Source organism: Aquila chrysaetos, chromosome 15, assembly GCF_900496995.4.
Source record: "Aquila chrysaetos chrysaetos chromosome 15, bAquChr1.4, whole genome shotgun sequence".
Lineage (NCBI taxonomy): Eukaryota > Metazoa > Chordata > Aves > Accipitriformes > Accipitridae > Aquila > Aquila chrysaetos.
In genome coordinates, this window is record NC_044018.1 from 17,207,201 (window position 1) to 17,225,625 (window position 18,425).

At 39.9% G+C, this 18,425-nt stretch overlaps 1 protein-coding gene across 2 annotated transcripts in view; it reads left to right on the forward strand.

Annotated features, from left to right (window-relative positions):
• MBOAT2 (membrane bound O-acyltransferase domain containing 2) overlaps positions 1–18,425 on the forward strand; it is a 101,127-nt gene that overhangs the window by 26,406 nt on the left and 56,296 nt on the right. Inside the window, exon 1 of one of the 2 annotated variants that reach the window (XM_030037714.1) lies at positions 17,403–17,424. The exons of the other annotated variant lie outside the window; for it this stretch is intronic. The gene's annotated coding sequence lies outside the window, so the exon portion shown is untranslated. Of the gene's footprint in view, positions 1–17,402; positions 17,425–18,425 lie in introns of those variants that run through there. 2 annotated transcript variants of the gene reach the window in all.

An 18,425-nucleotide genomic window follows, 5' to 3' on the forward strand; every position in this document is an offset into this window, starting at 1 on the left:
TTCCATTTTGAAGTGGTATGTCTTTTCCCAAAGAAAAGGGATTGCACTTGTTGATTTCCCTCTACGAAAGGGTAGATGGTTATTATATATATCTGTCTCAGCATGAGCAGTGTTGTAACTAAAATAGCTAATGTGAATTTTCAATATAGTAAAGATTATAAGTTTTTTTTTTATTCCCAAAAGTAGTGGTGAGATTGCAGAATTTTGTCCTGTTTTAGTCTTGTCCTCCCTTAATCCTGTTAAACAATGATTTGGCAATACTGAATCTCACATGAAGAGCCATAGCAATGATTTGGGGAACTGAAACCAAGTATTGTTAAGAACCTTATTGGGTTCTTATCAAGGAACTACAGGACAGTGAAGTGTTTATATTGGAGAGAAAAATGCAGAGAACTTCTATTTTAGCAGACAAAGCATTACAAGAAGTCGAGTTAATGGTATTGAAAGCAAGATTGCTGTTTTCCGTTAGATGGAAACTCTTTTCTGCTATCAGAAATACTATTATGGCTCTATGCAGAAGGATGCTTCACCTCTCTTGTTGAATTGGTTAGTACATTTTTTTTTTTTTTAATAGCAAAGCATATGGTCTGGCTGCTAGATGGTCTTTCTAGTTAGATAAAATCTTTGAGGTTTTGCTTGTGTAATGGCAAAGACTTTTCTTATTTGTTTTCAGAGGTGAACAATTTTTTTCTTCAAGAATGTAACTTATCTTGTACACATATATTAAAAAGGTAAAACCATACTTAAAATAGAACTATCACAGATAACCAAAGTTGTGATCTGAAATAGGCTTCATGTTTTCGTTAAAATTTCTCATGGCTGTTAATTTTGTCCTTAACTGCAAAGTTTCTTCTTTATATGGTTAAATCAGATGATCTACTTGAGAATGTCTTAACTTGAGTTAACTGTGCAGATGAGAGCTCTGCACAACTCAAATTCTTGTATCGTGCTGCTGCTACCTTGGTAATGTGTGGGGATAGAATTTGCATGAGGCATATCCTATAGTTCTTTGAAGTTTGATATCTGCCTCCCACATGCTCTTTGTATCACTTCTACATCAAATTCCTCTTTAAAACCACTTACAGTTTGAAACTGACCTACCAAATCTAAAAAACAAAACAACAAAACCCCCTATATCCCTGTTTACTTCTGTGGAGCTTAGAAATTGAGATTGATAGTGCTAGAGGTTTGGGGATTTTTGAGTGTGCTTTATTGACTTATTTATCTTCATAATTTTTTATATGTTTGATTTTTTTCTGATGCTTACCTAGAGAGCAGACTTTTGTATTCTGAAGAGTGTGAATGGAAACACTGACTAGCACCAGGCAGTGATTCTCTGTATGCTGAAGATCTGACCATTACAAAAATAGCCATGTAAATGGATGACTGTCTTCAATGACTTGAAAAGTGAGCAATTGTTGAAGTAAACAGCTGTGAAGGAATTTCCTAGTAATCCTTATGAATTTATTTTGAAAGTATTTGTTTTAAATAGCTATTACAAGTTCATCCACTTTGAAAACTTCCTGTAACTCTCCTGGCTGTGCTTGGATAGAACATAATGCATTACTTAAAACAATAAAGGTGTAGGTTGAAAAATAACTTGATATATTATCCTTCTTAAAATTGGAATGTTCAAATGGAAAGGCCTGTATTGATCATATTTTTTGTAATTACAGAAATAGAGTGAAAAGAGAACTAGAATTTTCTTATCTTTAGTGTCTGTCACTTTTGCCTTATTTTTTTAAATAAAGATTAAATACATTTATTTAATCTTTGGTGTGTGTCCCCCATGTATATATAGGGAGAAGGAAGGAAGGACAAGGATCATGTAGTGTCTGCAGCTTTTTGTGAAGGTTGACACTTATGTAGAGAGGCTGATAAAGATAATAAACAACAATGCAAAATAAGGCATTTTTGAAGTGTTGTAGCCACTTCAGTTGCTTTGGTACAAAAGAGGCATATGTTGCCTTAAAGTAACTAGAAAAAATTCTGATTGTATACTTTGTATTTCCAGGGAGAAGAGTCTAAATTAGTCTGTTTTTAAATCCCCTCCCCCCCGCCTTTTTTAAATTTTATTTTTGACTTGGTTGCTGATGTTATTCAAAGAACAGAATTCTCGGAAGAACAGGCTTTTTAACAATATTGTTGGCATATAAAACCTCCATTATCACACTTGAGAGAACTCAGGTGAAAAAATTTCTGGACTTGTGTTTTATGAAGTAGCTATACATTTTTGAGTATTGATGTTTACCTGAAAGAGGGTTCTTTTACTTCCCTAAACTTTAAATTGATAGGTAGTTTTTTCACACTGTGTACTTGGTTTCTATAAGCATATAAAGGACAACCTTTTCTTGAAGGGCAGCAGTAGTATAAAATGGCTGGGTGTGTTAGAAATCTTTTGGGACTGAGTAGCTGTTGCTTTTTGGCTTGCATAGACCTCAATTTTTTTTAATCTTTGTGCTCTAAGTGAAGCTGAGCATGATCAATCAAGCAAAAGAAAATTGATAGAGTAAAGTCATGTTTTCTGGGCTCTGTATTTGTTTGGTAATCTCTGAAAGCTGTAGCACCTATATAGATATTTCTTCAAGGCACATTACTCTGCCTGTCATGCTGCCAAGCAACTTGACTGCTAGCAAATGAGCTCTGAGTCATGGTATCATTGCTGCATGGTTTATTACCTCAACAAAGTATTGATGTCAAATAAATCAGGCTCCCTACAAAATGAAGTGGCAGAATAAATTGTACCTAGGAGAGTTCAGTGAAAGCTGTGTTCTTCTTCAGCTCCTGGCAAAGACTGCCGCTAATAAGAGTTGATTAAAAATTCTGGCTGCATGGCATTGTCTGAATTGAACCAGTGGTGTTTGTGATAGAGAGATTAGATGCAAGTATTCTGTGTATTATAGTCAACTTTCTTCTCTAAGTGCATGTTTCTGCTTAGGTGTTTTTTTTTTTTTTTTTTTTATTCTTTGGTGAAATATCTTGTATTTGAGACAAATTTCACTTGAGTAATTATGACAAGCTCAGCAAACAATCATTTTATTGTCCTTAATGGAACTGTTGGCTGTAGATTATGCAAGTCAGTTTTGCCTGCAGAACTGCAAGTGGTGGTGTACAAAGTGCCTGGCTTGGAGCTAAAAGTTGTTTGAAGAAGTAAAAGATGAAGACCCTTTTTGTTATAGATGCACAACAAAACACAAAAAATCTATTTGTGTTTTGTTTCCTTTAAGGGAAGGTGGATGTAAATAAAACGCATTGATATTTTAAAAATACAAATTTCTTCATTTTAAAATCCAGTATCTCAGTGAAACATGTGGATAAGTTTCATATAGCTTTTAAAGCTGATGGGTTTTGCAGGTCAAATGCCTCTACTGGAAGTCAAAGATGAGATCACAGAATCATAGAATAGCTGAGGAGGGAAGCATTTCTGAGTCCAACCTCCCCTGTTCAAAGCAGGAACAACTAGAGCAGGTTGCTCTGTGAAACCCAAGTCTTCCTTAGTACGAACATGATCCTGGATAGCTCCAGTTGTCATAAGCATGCTAGCCATTTCCTTTTGGTGTCTTGCTTCAATGTCTATTATAGCTTAAAATTTATTTGAGGTGACTTCATGCAGCTTAGTTTTCTGATCTGATCTGGACTTGCTACAAAAGGTTTTTTATTTTTTATTTCCCCCCACCGAGTAATCTCACAGTATTGTCAAATTTCAAGGAAATTGCACAGATTTAGCATTGTTAACTTAAATCTATTAGGCTGATTTCAATTTAAAGTGAAATAAAACAATTGCAATTGAGACAAATATTTTGGTAGGAGGAGACCACGTTAGCCAACAAGTAGTAGTAGTAGTCTGTCTTCCTATCCCTCTTTTTTTTATAAGAGAGAGTATCAATAATGAGAAGGGGGGGTAGGGGCAAAACACACAAAGCAAAGACTGTGCCAAGAGAAAGTATGTAACTCCTCTGTCTTCAAGTCACTAGAAACAGGTGGAATCCAGGCTGAGTAAGAAGGAAATATCAGAGGAAGTATTTGATGCTTCAAGTTTGGTTTTACTTTCAATTCACTTTTCAATTGTGTTGGAAGACAAATGTCTTTTCAGTATTAAAACAAGAAAACCATTCTTTTTTTCTATGCCATGAGACACTCTCTTCAGTATGGATGAATTGCCTGGAAGTTTTAAAGAGGGCTATGTGCAAGAAGGCCTGTTTCCTTGTATGTCAGGTGGCATAGTTTTTAGCTGGGAAGCTTACTGTTTTATGACAGGAAACTTCAAACTTTGCTGATAAAAAGTGGCACCTGATTATGTTCGAAGAGAGGTGGGTAAATAAAGATATTTTAAATGAGACTGATTCCCATCTTAAATCTGACTTAAGTGATAGTGGAGCATTTAGTGTGCTGTTTTCTGGGAAATTTTGGCTATATGTTACTGAAGCAGGTTTGCTGTATGTCTACATCTGGTAAGAAGATGCAGGTACCTTGGACAATGTAGTGTGGTGTTAATCTTCAAAACTGGATGAAATAAAAAATACTTAGTATAGCCAAGTGCTAAGCACTTTGCACAGTCATTACTAATCACAGGCACAACAGGACTGTAAAGTCAGTAGGCTTGCAAAAGGAGGCTCTGAGTATTTTAGTATATGATTCATTAAAGACTGAATAGTCTGTTTTATGAATAGATCATATCACATGGAAATGCACAATGCATACAAGTAATGCATAATTTTAAACAAAAGCTATGTAACTGGCTTTCTATTTCTTGGTATTCTGCCCTTTCTAGGTGTGTCTGTGATGTTTTAAATCCCATATCCTGGAAACTCCTTAGTAAGTCTCAGGCTTTTTGGTTCATCAGGTGTTAGTCTTCTTCCCTCCACCATGGTATCCATTTGTGACACCACATTTAATGTATGCTGTGGCATCATCTATTTGTCTAATCACTGTCTTCTGGCTTTGATATCGATTGCTAATTTTTTGTGATTGGTGTTATTGCTTCTGTAGAAAGCTTTAAATGTTCCAAGCAGCTCACAATCTATTGAATGTTTTAAGGACATCTTGTGAGGTATGAATGAGGTGGTATGTGTGTAGTGAGAACTAGTAAAATTCTGCCATTTCCCTATGTAAGGTATACAGGTGCCAGCTGAAACTTGGTAGATGTATTTTCATAAATCAAAAGAAAAACCTGTAGAGCCTTTTTTTTTTTTTTTTTTTTCTTTCTCCTACAAGATGGAGGCAGGTCAGTTTGATCAGCAGTATTCACATTTTGTCTCCAAGTCTAGGCTTCTCTGGCTTTCTTTCTCTGTGTGACCCTGGTGCTCTGGAAAGCTGACCAGTAAATGCCATAGGCACATTCTTCTGCAGGCAGAGGACATTCGTGTAAAATTGTGGTCTTCAGGGCATTGGTTTTCAGTTGTCTTGACTACAGTAGTTTAACTGGAAGGTTTGCTTCAGAAATTCACGTAAGCAGCATGATTGCAATTTCTTAAGAATTGTCCCCACAGTAACTCCTTACCACTTTATATGGTAACAAAGTTAGAATTGGTCTATGTGAAGATGATGTGGTATGTATATTACTGGGCCTGAGGGAGCTTTCTAGAAGAACGGGCCTTGCTACCAAGCTGCTACCAGAGCTGTAGTCAGAAGCCAGTGGCTTCTTCATCATTCCTAGCTGCTGGAGAGCACAATAACAGATTTTGCTGTGTTTTATATAAATGTCTCAAGTAACAACATCCGTATCCAGGCAGGATATCTCCAAACTGAAATAGCTAAGTCTTTCTAAACCTTTCAAAAGGGTGTGAAAGCAAAATCGGTTCATAGGTAGCTTCTGAAAAGTGGGTTGCAATAAAGCTTTATTCTGATGTTGGTTTGATATGTGGCTTTGGAAGCTGCTTAGTTTCTCTGGCATTTTTCCACACTTCATGTGTGAGCAATTAGTGTATGTGACACAATCTGTATAAACAGTAGAAGGGTCTAAATAAAGGAGCCTAAGGCACCTAGAAGCAGATTGAGTTTAGTTTGTTGTGCCAGCTATGCTTTGCTAGTCATATAACTATTCAGTGCATTTTTCAAAGATCTTGCAAAGGTATTCCCTTTGCAGTGTAGAAGTGCCTCAAGACCATGAAATGATTTCTGCTCCTCAATGCTACCCTCTTATGAATGAAGACTGAGATACAAAATACAACATCAATCATCTAAAACACACACAAAATCAGAACTTCTGAAGGGCTGGAAGGAATGTCCTATGAGGAGTGGCTAGGGACTTTGGGCTTGTCTAGTTTGGAGAAAAGGAGGCTGAGCGGTGACTTCATTGCTCTCTACAGATTCCTGAGGAGGGGAAGTGGAGAGGGAGGTGCTGAGCTCTTCTCCCTGGGATCCAGTGGTAGGACACATGGGAATGGTTCAAAGCTGTGCCAGGGCAGGTTTGGACTGGACATTAGGAAGCATTTCTTTACTGAGAGGGTGGTCAAACACTGGAACAGGCTTCCTAGAGAGGTGGTCAATGCCCCAAGCCTGTCAGCGTTTAAAAGGCATTTGGACAATGGCTTTAACAACATGCTTTACCTTTTGGTCAGCCCTGAATTGGTCAGGCAGTTGGACTAGATGATGGTTGTAGGTCCCTTCCAACTGAAAGATTGTATTCTATTCTAGAAGAGAATTCTAGATGGAGTCACTGTCCAGTTCTTAAGGTAGAAGAGATCCTTTTTCTGGAAGTAGTAAACCCCATATATTTTAGCGATTAATAATAATGCATTGGGTTGTGAGGCAAGTGATGCTTTCTAAAATTGGTAAAATGGTGTCAACCCTTGCTGGACAGACTGGGGGGGTTGTGGTGAGTTCAGAATTCCTTCTGGCTAAATTAAAGAGAAATTACACCAAACGATCAGTTAAACATTTTATTTATGGCAGAAGCAACCTAAACTTCGAAGGAGTAATAGTAGGTGGCATGGTTCCTATTGAAATGTCGACAAAGGCAAGGAACGCGATATCACCACCCTTGGATCCTGTGATGAAGTTAATGGTCAATGATGCTGACGGTCATGATAATCCTCCGGTGATGGGTGTGCACAGGGCTCCTCATGTCTGCGTCTTTTATAACCCAGTCTCTGCCTTTTCTCATGTCAGTCACGCCGCCCTTGGTTTTCTGCGCACTGCCCCTAAGGACTTATGTAGCTCTCGATTTTCTGTGCAGGTGCCATCATGGGGGGTGGTTGTGAGACCCTTCTCCAAATAAGCTCTGGGTGACCCCTGGCCAGATACAGTGAGTTGTTCCGCCCAGTTCATCAGGATAGAATCATAGAAGCATTTAGGTTGGAAAAGACCTTCAAGATCGAGTCCAACCATCAACCATGCCCACTAAACCACGTCCTGAAGTACCCCGTCCACTCGCTTTTTTTAATACCTCTAGGGATGGTGACTCAACCACTTCCCTGGGCAGCCTATTCCAATGTTTGATAACCCTCTCAGTAAAAAAAATTTTGCTAATATCTAACCTAAATCTCACTTGCCTCAACTTGAGGCCATTTCCTCTTGTCCTATCTCCATCCATCTGACAGAAGAGACCAGCACCCACCTCACTACAACCCCCTTTCAGGTAGTTGTAGAGAGCGATAAGGTCTCCCCTCAGCCTCCTTTTCTCCAGACTATACAGCCCCAGCTCCCTCAGCTGCTTTCATAAGGCTTGTGCTCCAGGCCCATCACCAACTTGGTTGCCCTTCTCTGGATACGCTCCAGCATCTCAATGTCTGTCTTGTAGTGAGGGGTCCAAAACTGAACACAATAGTTGAGGTGCGGCCTCACCAGTGCTGAGTACAGGGGGACGATCACCGCCCTGCTCCTGCTGGCCACACTATTTCTGATACAGGCCAGGATGCTGTTGGCCGCCTTGGCCACCTGGGCAAACTGCTGGCTCATATTCAGCCGGCTGTCAACCAGCACCCCCAGGTCCTTTTCCGCCAGGCAGCTTTCCAGCCACTCTTCCCCAAGCCTGTAGCGCTGCATGGGGTTGCTGTGACCGAAGTGCAGGACCCGGCACTTGGCCTTGTTGAACTTCATATGATTGGCCTCAGCCCATCGATCCAGCCTGTCCAGATCTCTTTGTAGAGCCTCCCTACCCTCAAGCAGATTGACCCTGCCTGCCAACTTGGTGTCATCTGCAAACTTGCTGAGGGTGCACTCAATCCCCTCATCCAAATCATCGATAAAGATATTAAACAGAACAGGGCCCAACACCGAGCCCTGAGGAATACCACTTGTGACCCGCCGCCAACTGGATTTCACCCCATTCACCACAAAACACATGCCTCCAGCATCCCATGTCACATGTGGTGTTGCTATGCAGAACTTATCTTGTTGCAGTGCCTTGCAAGCAAGTTCTGTTCCTTCCCTCAACTGCAAAAGCCAGACCCTAGTCTCTGTCCATCACGATGGGTGTTGGAGGCGTTAACTCTGTCCAGTCTCTAACAAATGGGTGACCTGGTTTCAGCTAGGATAGAGTTAATTTTCTAATAGCTAGAATAATGTTATGTTTTGGGTTCAGTATGAGAAGAATGTTGATAACACACTGATGTTCTCAGTTGTTGCCAAGTAGTGCTTGGACTAAGTCAAGGATTTTTCAGCTTCTCGTGCCCAGCCAGCAAGAAGGCTGGAGGGGCACAAGAAGTTGGGAGGGGACACAGCCAGGGCAGCCGACCCAAACTGGCCAAAGGAGTATTCCATACCATGTGATGTCATGCCCAGTATATAAACTGGGGGGAGTTGGCCTGGGGGGGCGGTCGCTGCTTGGGAACTAACTGGGCATCGGTCGGTGAGTGGTGAGCAATTGCATTGTGTGTTACTTGTTTTGTATATTCCAATCCTATTATTATTATTATTATTATTATTATTGTCATTTTAGTATTGTTGTTGTTATCATTATTAGTTTCTTCTTTTCTGTTCTATTAAGCTGTTCTTATCTCAACCCACGAGTTTTACTTTTTTTTTTTTTTCCCCGATTCTCTCCCCCATCCCACTGGTTGGGGGGGAGTGAGTGAGCAGCTGTGTGGTACTTAGTTGCTGGCTGGGGTTAAACCAAGACAATGGGCAATGGTAGAAGTAATGCTCGTGTTGGCTAATACATCTATTCCTCACAAGCATCACCTTGTGTTTATGAGCAGAATCAATGAAGAAGTAAAATCATTCTTATTCTTTTGAATCTTCTGCTATATAGGTGTTAACTAGATGTAGGAACACTTATTATTCAAGATATTTCTTGGAAACCTATTCTTCAGATCAGCACTGGTAGCCAGTTGTTTAAAATATCTTTTATCAGAACGGTAATGACCTGCTGTGTACTTGTGTTCATTGTGAAATGAAGCCATTATCTGATTATCCATAGTGTATTTCTCTGGTGTTGCATAATCACGTATTTGATTTTGTTTCCTCATTTTCTCATAGTAAGAGTGAAAACGTGAACAATCAGCAGATAGTTTCTGTGTCTTAATTGTTGTTTTTCTCCTTGACTATCTGCAAATACACAGGAACATTGTGGCAGACTCTGGTTTGTTCTGGATACACTGTCTCAGTTTCCATGTCACAGGATATTTAATAGTGATGACATATGTTTGAAATGGCATTTGATCAAGTCACTGAGCAGATACCTGACCAACCTGTATAGGTCACTTTCCTCTCCTTGGCAGTGAGAATTCTTGCAGCGTTCCTGTTCCTCTGTGCAGGTATGCTTAAGAATTGTAGTAGGTAGTGATTAACAGGTAACTCTTGCAACTTGTGGTTCATTTGGTAGTCGAGTGAAGATGGGATGGGAAAGAGGAGACCAAACAACCCAAGCAGCATAATTAGTACTTGAATTATGGACTTTGTGTATTTATTGTTGTCCTGACCTGTTGGTCTCTTATCTTTGAGTAATCAGGCTTTGTTATTGGGTAACTTCAGCAGACAATCCTTGAACCATCAGTGTGGTCAGTTAAGAATTCTCTGTCAAAGGGAATCTTTTGCAAATGGAAATATTGATTAGTTTTGCCAGAGAGGTTCAGAGTCCCACATCTCTTAGAGGGAGCCTGAAGGATTCCAGAATGGGACTCGTGCCAGATGAATGCTGGCTGCTGGATGCTTTAGATGCCAAGAGATCTGAGGAGGCAGAGGAAGAAAATGGATGGTAACCTCAACATAAGCCAGACAGTTCTCATTAAAGGCTCAGCAGTGAACCTTCCCCTGCAGCAACTGGTTGCTTTGTGTGTTCTGCCAGCATCTTATTTTCTAATGGCAAAATCTTGAGCTTGGGCTTCCAGGATTGACTCATGCAGGAGCAAGTCCTAGTTTTCTGATGCTTACCTGAAATAATCTTTTTTATTAATTGTAATAAGCTGAAAGTCTTTGCAGGATCAAAGAATGGTTGAGGATGGAAGGAACCTCTGAATGTCAGGCCCCTGATCAAGCAGGGCTACCTAGAGCCACTTGTCCAGGACCATGTCCAGATGGCTTTTGAATATCGCTAAGGAGGGAGGCTCCACATGTCCCTGGGGGACCTGTGCAAGTGCTCAGTCACCCTCACAGTAAAAAAGTGTTTCCTGCTGTTCAGACATCACCTCCTGTGTTTCAGTTTGTGCCCATTGCCTCTGGTCCTGTCACTGGGCACCACTGCAAAGAGCCTGGCTCTGTTCTCTTTGCACCCTCCCTTCAGGTATTTACATACATTGATGAGATCTCCCTGAGCCTTCTCTTCTCCAGGCTGAACAGTCCCAGCCCTCTCAGCCTTTCCTCATAAGAGGGATGCTCCAGTCCATTATCTTAGTGACCCTTGGTTGGACTTACTCCAGTATGTCCATGTCTCCCTTGTGCTGAGGAGCCCAGAACTGGATGCAGTACTCCACGTGTGGCCGCACCAGTGCTGAGTAGAGGGGACAGGTCACCTCCCTTGACTTGCTGGCAATACTTTGCCTAATGCAGTGCAGGGTACCTTTAGCTTGCTTTGTGGTAAGGGCTCACTGCTGGCTCATGACTGGAGTGGGCTGTTATTGAAGTAGAAGGAACTTTTCTTTTGGAAAACAAGCACCTGAGTGTTTTCCCTTAAGAAAACCTATTAAGATATTTGGTCTACCAGCTTCAAAACAGTCCCAACTTGCTTTTGTACAAATTTTTCTAGTCACAATATTTATTTGCCTATTTGCTGTATCTGAGGCCATACTGGTTTATCTTATTGCATGTTTGATTTTGCTTTTTAACTTTTTAATTCTAAAGCGATACCTTAAGACATTTGCAGATTTCCAAAGATCAGGTCCTCATTTTGGTATTAATGGGGTTAATTGTTCCTCTACAGTTCCCCTCTACAATTCCTCTCTGGTCCCCTTTCTTTCTTAAAAATGGAAGTACTTGATGAGCTTTATGAGCTTTGCATGGTTGGTTTCTTCCCCCCCCCCCCCCCCCCCCCCCTTCAGTTTCTTAGTGAAAGGATGCTAATGCTATGCTTGTGCATTGGCCAACTGGTTCGATCAACATGGGCATAAATTTGGCTTTCTTCAAGATAATTTCCTTTGCATGTCATGAAAATTGGATGCTGGGTGGAGAAGAGAGTATTGACTGTCCTAAGTCTGTAACGCTTTCAAAACCTTCACCCATCTCTTGCAGATTTGTTTTGTCCTGCAGGGCTGAACTTAGCCATCCTCTTGTACACACGTGTTCCCCTTCACTAGCTGGACCTTCCATTTCCATTCCGAGAACCTGCTAATAACTGCATTCCAGTGAACCTATGCAGCTCCTTGCTGTTCTCCTTCCACCTACTGCCTGCCTCTCCTGTATTTCTGTAGAACACTGTGTGGTGCCTTGACCTTTTGTCTGTTGAACTCCCATGCCTTTCCGTGCTCTCCAGTTCATGACTGGCACGTTCATCTTTCTTGAATTTGAACTGGTGATATTTATCAGTTATGTACTGTAGTGCTCTCATGTTTTCCTGTATCCATGTCTATTATAAACATTTTCTGCAGGTCAACCTCTGATCTAAGTTTGGGCAGAGGAAGGCCCTCTTGGCTTCAGGCAGGAAACAAGTTGTTGCATGTTGTTTCCAGGCTTTTGTGGTAGTAAGTGTTGGATGGTATTAGTTAGAGCGCCAACTACTTCCAAATGATTTTAATGCTCATGATGTTCTTTTTGAAGGGATCAACTACTCTCCCAAATACATTATGCTAGCAGAGCATGTACCAGCATCTCATTTCCTTTAGGGTTCTTTATAAAAGATCACTTTGAGATAATCTTACTTGCTTGGGTGTCTTAGCTGTAGAAAAAACCCAGGCAAGCAAACAAACAAACCCAACCCCCCAAAACAAACCCCAAACCCTCCCAAAACAAACAACAACAACAACAAAAACAAAACCCCACAAATCCTTGGGTGTTTGCTGTCATTTTATAGTCTGACATAGTTCAACATAGCAAAAGTTAAGAAGGGGGAAGTACAACATGAAAGCCGAGTTGGGAGAAGGGCCTCTGGCTTAATTACTTTATGTATGGACTTCAGTAGCTGTTACTCTTTTCTGCAAATATAGTCTGTGGGTGTTTTAAAAAAATAATTTTTGCATCATGCTTTCCAGCTAAACCTTGGGGAGAGGGTGACTTAATTTCTAAAAGGAGACTAGCAGCTTTACCCTTTAAATGTCATAGGCTATTCTGGAGATTTTTTGGCTGCAGTAATGAAAGATATTATATCATTCATGAAACCTCAGATCTCCCTGCTACTTGAACTAGATAAATACAATGAAATGTGATTTCCAGAGGTTGCATAAATAGAGCTCCAAATCCATGGGAAATGTCTCTAGATAGTAAGAGAGCATTTCTGGACTTCTTGGTGACCTAGAAATTATTTCAGACATCTGGCTGTCCTACTCCCAGGTATTCCACTGGGACACAAAGCTGTCTAAAATGCAGGGTGCAGAAAATCTACCAACCAACTACTAGTGTGGAGGTCACCATTTAAATGAAGCAAGTATAAACCTTCCTTTCAGATGAGCATAGGCTTTTAGAAAGAGATTGATTCTTGATGATTTGTCACTATTGAAATGTTAATTGGAAATTGAAGACTTTTTCTGAGCTGAAGAATATTACAAGTACTTTTTTTTTTTTTTTTTTCTTAAAAGCAAAGCAAACTTCTGTATTTAACTGCTTTACTTTGGTTTTGATTTTTATACCCTTTGGCAGACTAGGTAGACATTGAAGAGACCAGCAGGAGTAAGCAGGAGTAGACCAGAAAAAATATTCCATTTCTTCCTACACTGTCTTCTCCCAGTTGCTGAAAAGGAGAAAACAGTAAGACTTATGTCAACAGATTAACACTCCTGGAAGTGCCTTTTGAAGGAGGAAGCCTTTGTCTTTCTTCATGCTTCTCTGCCTGCTTCTTTCTTACTGAACTGATCAGGGCATGTCTTGTGAGCATCAATGTGCAGGTGCAGTTGTGCTGCAGAGTCCAAGATTGCTGCTCAAGGAGGAGGAGCAAAGCTTTTGATGGAATGTAACTTTCAGGTTTTTAATCCACAACTTCTTTACATCTGTTCCTGAGGTAAATATGCATATTTGGGTTTTTTTTATGAAAGTTTTAGAAAAAACTTGCCTCACAGAGGACTGCTGTCAATGTTGCTTTGGCCACAAACTTTATAACCTCATTTAGGACAATGCTGACTTGAACGCCATAGTTCTATTACTCAACTTGCATCTTGCTCCGCTTTTTACGGAAACTAAGGAATCCAGTATTTTAAGCATCGTATTTGTTTTTCTGAATTTCTTCAGAGATTGTCCTCTTTCTTGCAGTCCCTGCTTTCCTAAAGGCATTAATAAGAACTGTTCTGCCTGGCTTTTCCAGGAGAAAAGCATGTACAGTACATGAGAGATACATGTAGAAGGAAAAAAAAACCCATGTGTGAGAACTTCAGCTCAGTTAAATTTTCTACATTGCTTGCATTTTATTTTTGCATTTCATGATGTGTTCTATGGGTTATTGAAAAGAAATTTGATACACAAAGTATTTGAACAATCTGTAAATTGGAAGATAGAAAAAAGATTGTGGGTTACCTCCCTCTTACCAAACAAATGTTTCTGAAATTACTGGTGCTAAAGCCTCATTCCCACTCAAAAATATTTGTCTGCATCAATCAGGAGATAAAGAGGTATAAACTGCCTGCCCTCACAGCATAGCTGAACTCCTTAATCAGACAATGTTTAGTGTATGGAATATGTGTTCAAAACCAGCTATGTGACGATATAATGCAAAATATGAAATCTTTGCAGCAAACGTAACCTTGGTTTGGAAACATTTAAAAGAAATCTGAGTAGCACTAAAATGTTACAACACAAAAACAGCTCCCGTGGGTGTGTCTCATTCCTATTCTTGAGTTTGTCTTGCCAGATCATCAGTGTCTTGCCTGGGTCCCACAGCTGTTTTTCCTCTCTATTGCATCTGAGCTCTTAACAGACTCGAAATTATAAATCTTTAAATACAGATGTCTTTTCATTTATGTACTGGACAATTTTTTAGGTAGATTGCTTTTCTCTCATCTCTAAAACTGTTTATTTGGGAAACAAAACCCAATAATAGAATTCTGAAAAAGGAGGCTGGAAGGGATTTGAGAGTTTATCTGGACCTCTAATCAAAGCCAGTTTGAGATCTTTTAAAAGCAATAATAATTAAAAAAAAAAAAAAATCCACAAAGAGTTTCCAGTCTTGTTAGGCAATCTGTATAGGTGCTTAACTATGCTTGCAGTTAGGTTCTCCTAGAAATTAGCCTAAGTTTAGCCCAAATCTTCTGTAGTTTGAGCCCCTTCATCTGTGTAGGGAAGTGTATTCCCTTGCTGTTTGCAGCAGTCTTCTAATTATATTGTCTCCTTTCAGTCAAGTAAAGCCTGTACAAGTCTATTTAAATCACTCCTCAGGTTGTGTTTTCAAGGCCTCTTTCCATTTTTGTGTAGCTGCTTTTGGACTTCTTTCAGTTTTTCTATGTCATTTGGAGGTGTGCTTTTCAAAACAGGTTGAGGTATTTGTAACGCTAAGCAGGGTAAAAGCTTATTCTGTCTGTTTTGCAATGCTGTGACTTTCCGCAGATCCTTTTCTGCTCTAATGCTACCTAATAGTTGGTTTCCATTACAGATTTGTATGGCTGATTATTTACAGCCAAAATTGTGCTTTGCACGCAATTTAATTCAACTCCATCTGATGCTTTTAAGCCTTTCTTCATTTCTTTTTTTTTTTCAAGGTAACTTGGTTTTCTGATTGACTAAGTGTTTGCAGTTTTTATAATTCAATGTCCACCTGCAGATTTAATTAGTGTATTTACTGTTACCAAAATACTTAATAAATGTTTCCTGTTGTTTTGACACATTTGAGTTAGTAGAACTGTATCTGATACATCCTTATGATTTGATGATGTTTCATCAATACCTTTTTTTTTTTTTGTACTATTTGGATATTGGCAGGTAGTTGCCAGCAACTCCAACATTAGGATTAAGACAGAGTAACTGGCTGTATGCATACCTGTACCTCACACTGGCTGTGCTAATAGGGTAGGTTTGATCATGGCAGTCACTAGGCTTTGGGTGTGCATGGTGTGACTTATATGGCAGACCATGTCTGTTAGTTGCAGTCATCTAGCCAAGTCATTAGAAATAGGCTATTTTGATAGTACTTGTTCTGGACAAGCTTTTGACTCAGTTGTGTTGCACTGTTTACCTTCTAGAGATTTATAAATATACACTGGGTAAAAAAAAAAAGCAAAAAAGCAAAACCCTTTATAGTATTTGATATCAAGTTTATAGGTCTATGATTTTCTGAGTTCCCCTTTCTACTTTTAAAGATAAAGTTCTGAAGAACTGTAGCCCTTTTCCAGTTTCGAGGAAATCTTAACCATGCTAAATTTTTCTCAGTGGATAATCATAGAATGGTTTTGGTTGGAAGGGAGCTTAAAGATCATCTAGTTCCAACCCCCCTGCCATGGGCAGGGACACCTTCCACTAGCCCAGGTTGCTCAAAGCCCCATCCAACCCAGCCCTGAACACTTCCAGGAATGGGGCATCCAGAACCTCTCTGGGCAACATGTTCCAGTGCCTCACCACCCTCACAGTAAAGGATTTCTTCCTAATATCTAATCTAAATCTACCCTCTTTCAGTTTAAAACTGTTACCCCATGTCTGATCACTACATACCCTTGTAAAAAGTCCCTCTCCATTTCCTTTAGGCCCCCTTTACGTACTGGAAAGCTGCTGTAAGGTTTTCCTGGAGCCTTCTCTTCTCCAGGCTGAAGAACCCCAACTCTCTCAGCCTGTCTTCACAGGAGAGTTGCTCCAGCCCCCTGATCATCTTCATGGCCCTCTGAACTCGCTTCAACAGGTTCATGTCCTTATATATTATAATAATATATATTAATAAATAATATATATTATTATAATATTATATATTATATTATTTTAATGTATTATTACAGTATTATATAATTAAATCATTACTAAATATGACTAATTAAGCTGCATTTAACGTAATCTCTTTTACATTTTACTTGTATTTTGATTTGTCAACTCCTTTCTCTCCACACTGTCTCTGAACCCTATCTTTGAATTTGTTTTCTGAAGTTGGCAATAATGCCTTTATGACTTACAAGCTATTTGATTTGCATGTTTTTGAATGTATTGTAACTGTTAGATGGAGAGATGGATCGAAAGCAGCTTCTCGTGAGTTGCTCTTAAGCATTAAGTATTTGTTAGAGGCAAAGGACTGCTGTCTATTAAGTATCATCTACTAATAGGAAGCTAGTAGAAATAGACTTTTTCTGGGTAAAAGTTTAGCAACCCCACAAGTCAGAATTAGGTGTATTAATGATCTGAAAAAGACATTAAAAATCACAGAATGGTTGAGGTTGAGGAGGTCATCTGGTCCAACCCCCCTGCTCAAGCAGGGCCACCCAGAGCCATTTGCCCAGGTCCATGTACAGATGGCTTTTGAGTATCCTGAAGGAGGGAGACTCTACAACCTGCCTGGGCAACCTGTGCCAGCGCTCAGTCACCCTCACAGTAACAAAGTGTATACTGATGTTCAGAAGGTACCTCCTGTGTTTCAGTTTGTGCCCTTTGCCTCTGGTCCTGTTACTGGGCACCACTGCAAAACGCCTGGCTCCGTTCTCTTTGCACCTTCCCTTCAGTTATTTATATACACTGATGAGATTCTCCTGAGCCTGTTCTGCAGGCTGAACAATCCCAGCCCTCCCAGCCTATTCTCATAGGAGAGATGTTCCTGTCCCTTCATTATCCTTGTGGCCCTTCATTGGACTTACTCCAGTATGTCTAGGTCTCCCTTGTGCTGAGGAGCCCAGAACTGGATGCAGTACTCCACGTGTGGCCTCACCAGTGCTGAGTAGAGAAGGATCACCTCCCTTGACCTGCTGGCAATACTTTGCGTAATTCAACAAACAATTGCAGGTAATAGTGTTTTCTTCAGACAAAGGAAGACTTTGAGGAACTTCAGAACTGATAGAAGACAATAAATGGACAAAAAATGACAGGCTTAATTCAACACTGAAAAAGTAAACAATACATGAGTTGAGGCTGTTCAACTGTGCATACAACATAGTTAGCTTGAAATTAGGAATGGGATCTGTATATCACGGGACCTCCAAGAGAAGCTTCATAAAGCAAGCTCTGTGAAGTGGAGAGTAATAGGGAAGACAGTGTTCTTAGTTGAATGGGGGATGTGGTATCATACAGAGCCCAGTGTTGAGGACTTTATTTCACATGGAGTACTGCACAATTACTGAGGATTTGGAGAAGGTTAGTAAAAAAACTAAGAGGCGTGGAAAACTTGGATGAGAAATTGAAGACATTTGAGTTGGTTATCTTGAAAAGAAAGTTAATTAGAAGGGACGTGAGATCAGAACCTGCCTAAAGCTGTTTGCATAGGAGAAATTGCACTTCTGTTGTAGGACAGTGAGGAGGAGACTGGGAAGGGATCTGGGATTGAAAGCTGGATTTGATATTCCTATTGCTACTGAGAAAATACAAAGCAGGAGTTATGACTGTTGTGTCCAATAGGGATACCCATTTCTAAAAATAAGTTGGTGGGGTTTTTTTCTGGCAATCTGTTGGCCTAAGCAAGTACCTACTTTTAATGATATACCTAGTTTGGGCTATGAATAGAGATATATATGAATAAGATAGGAAAGTCAGCTTGTTAACTTTTCGTTCATGAAGAATGTAAACCCAAATTGCTTTTAAAATTCCACTTCCAAAAGGTGCAAGGGTTTGCTTCTATCTCAGTTCATAGTGGAGATCTAGATGTTAATTTTCTAGGATGTTCCTGGGGCTAAGACCCTAGGAAAATGCCAAGAAGAGCTTCAATATCCTTACTAGAGAGAAAGGATTCTGGAAGGCTTAGAAATGCATCAAAATCTAAAATGGTTTCCAGCTATAAGGAATTAAGGTAA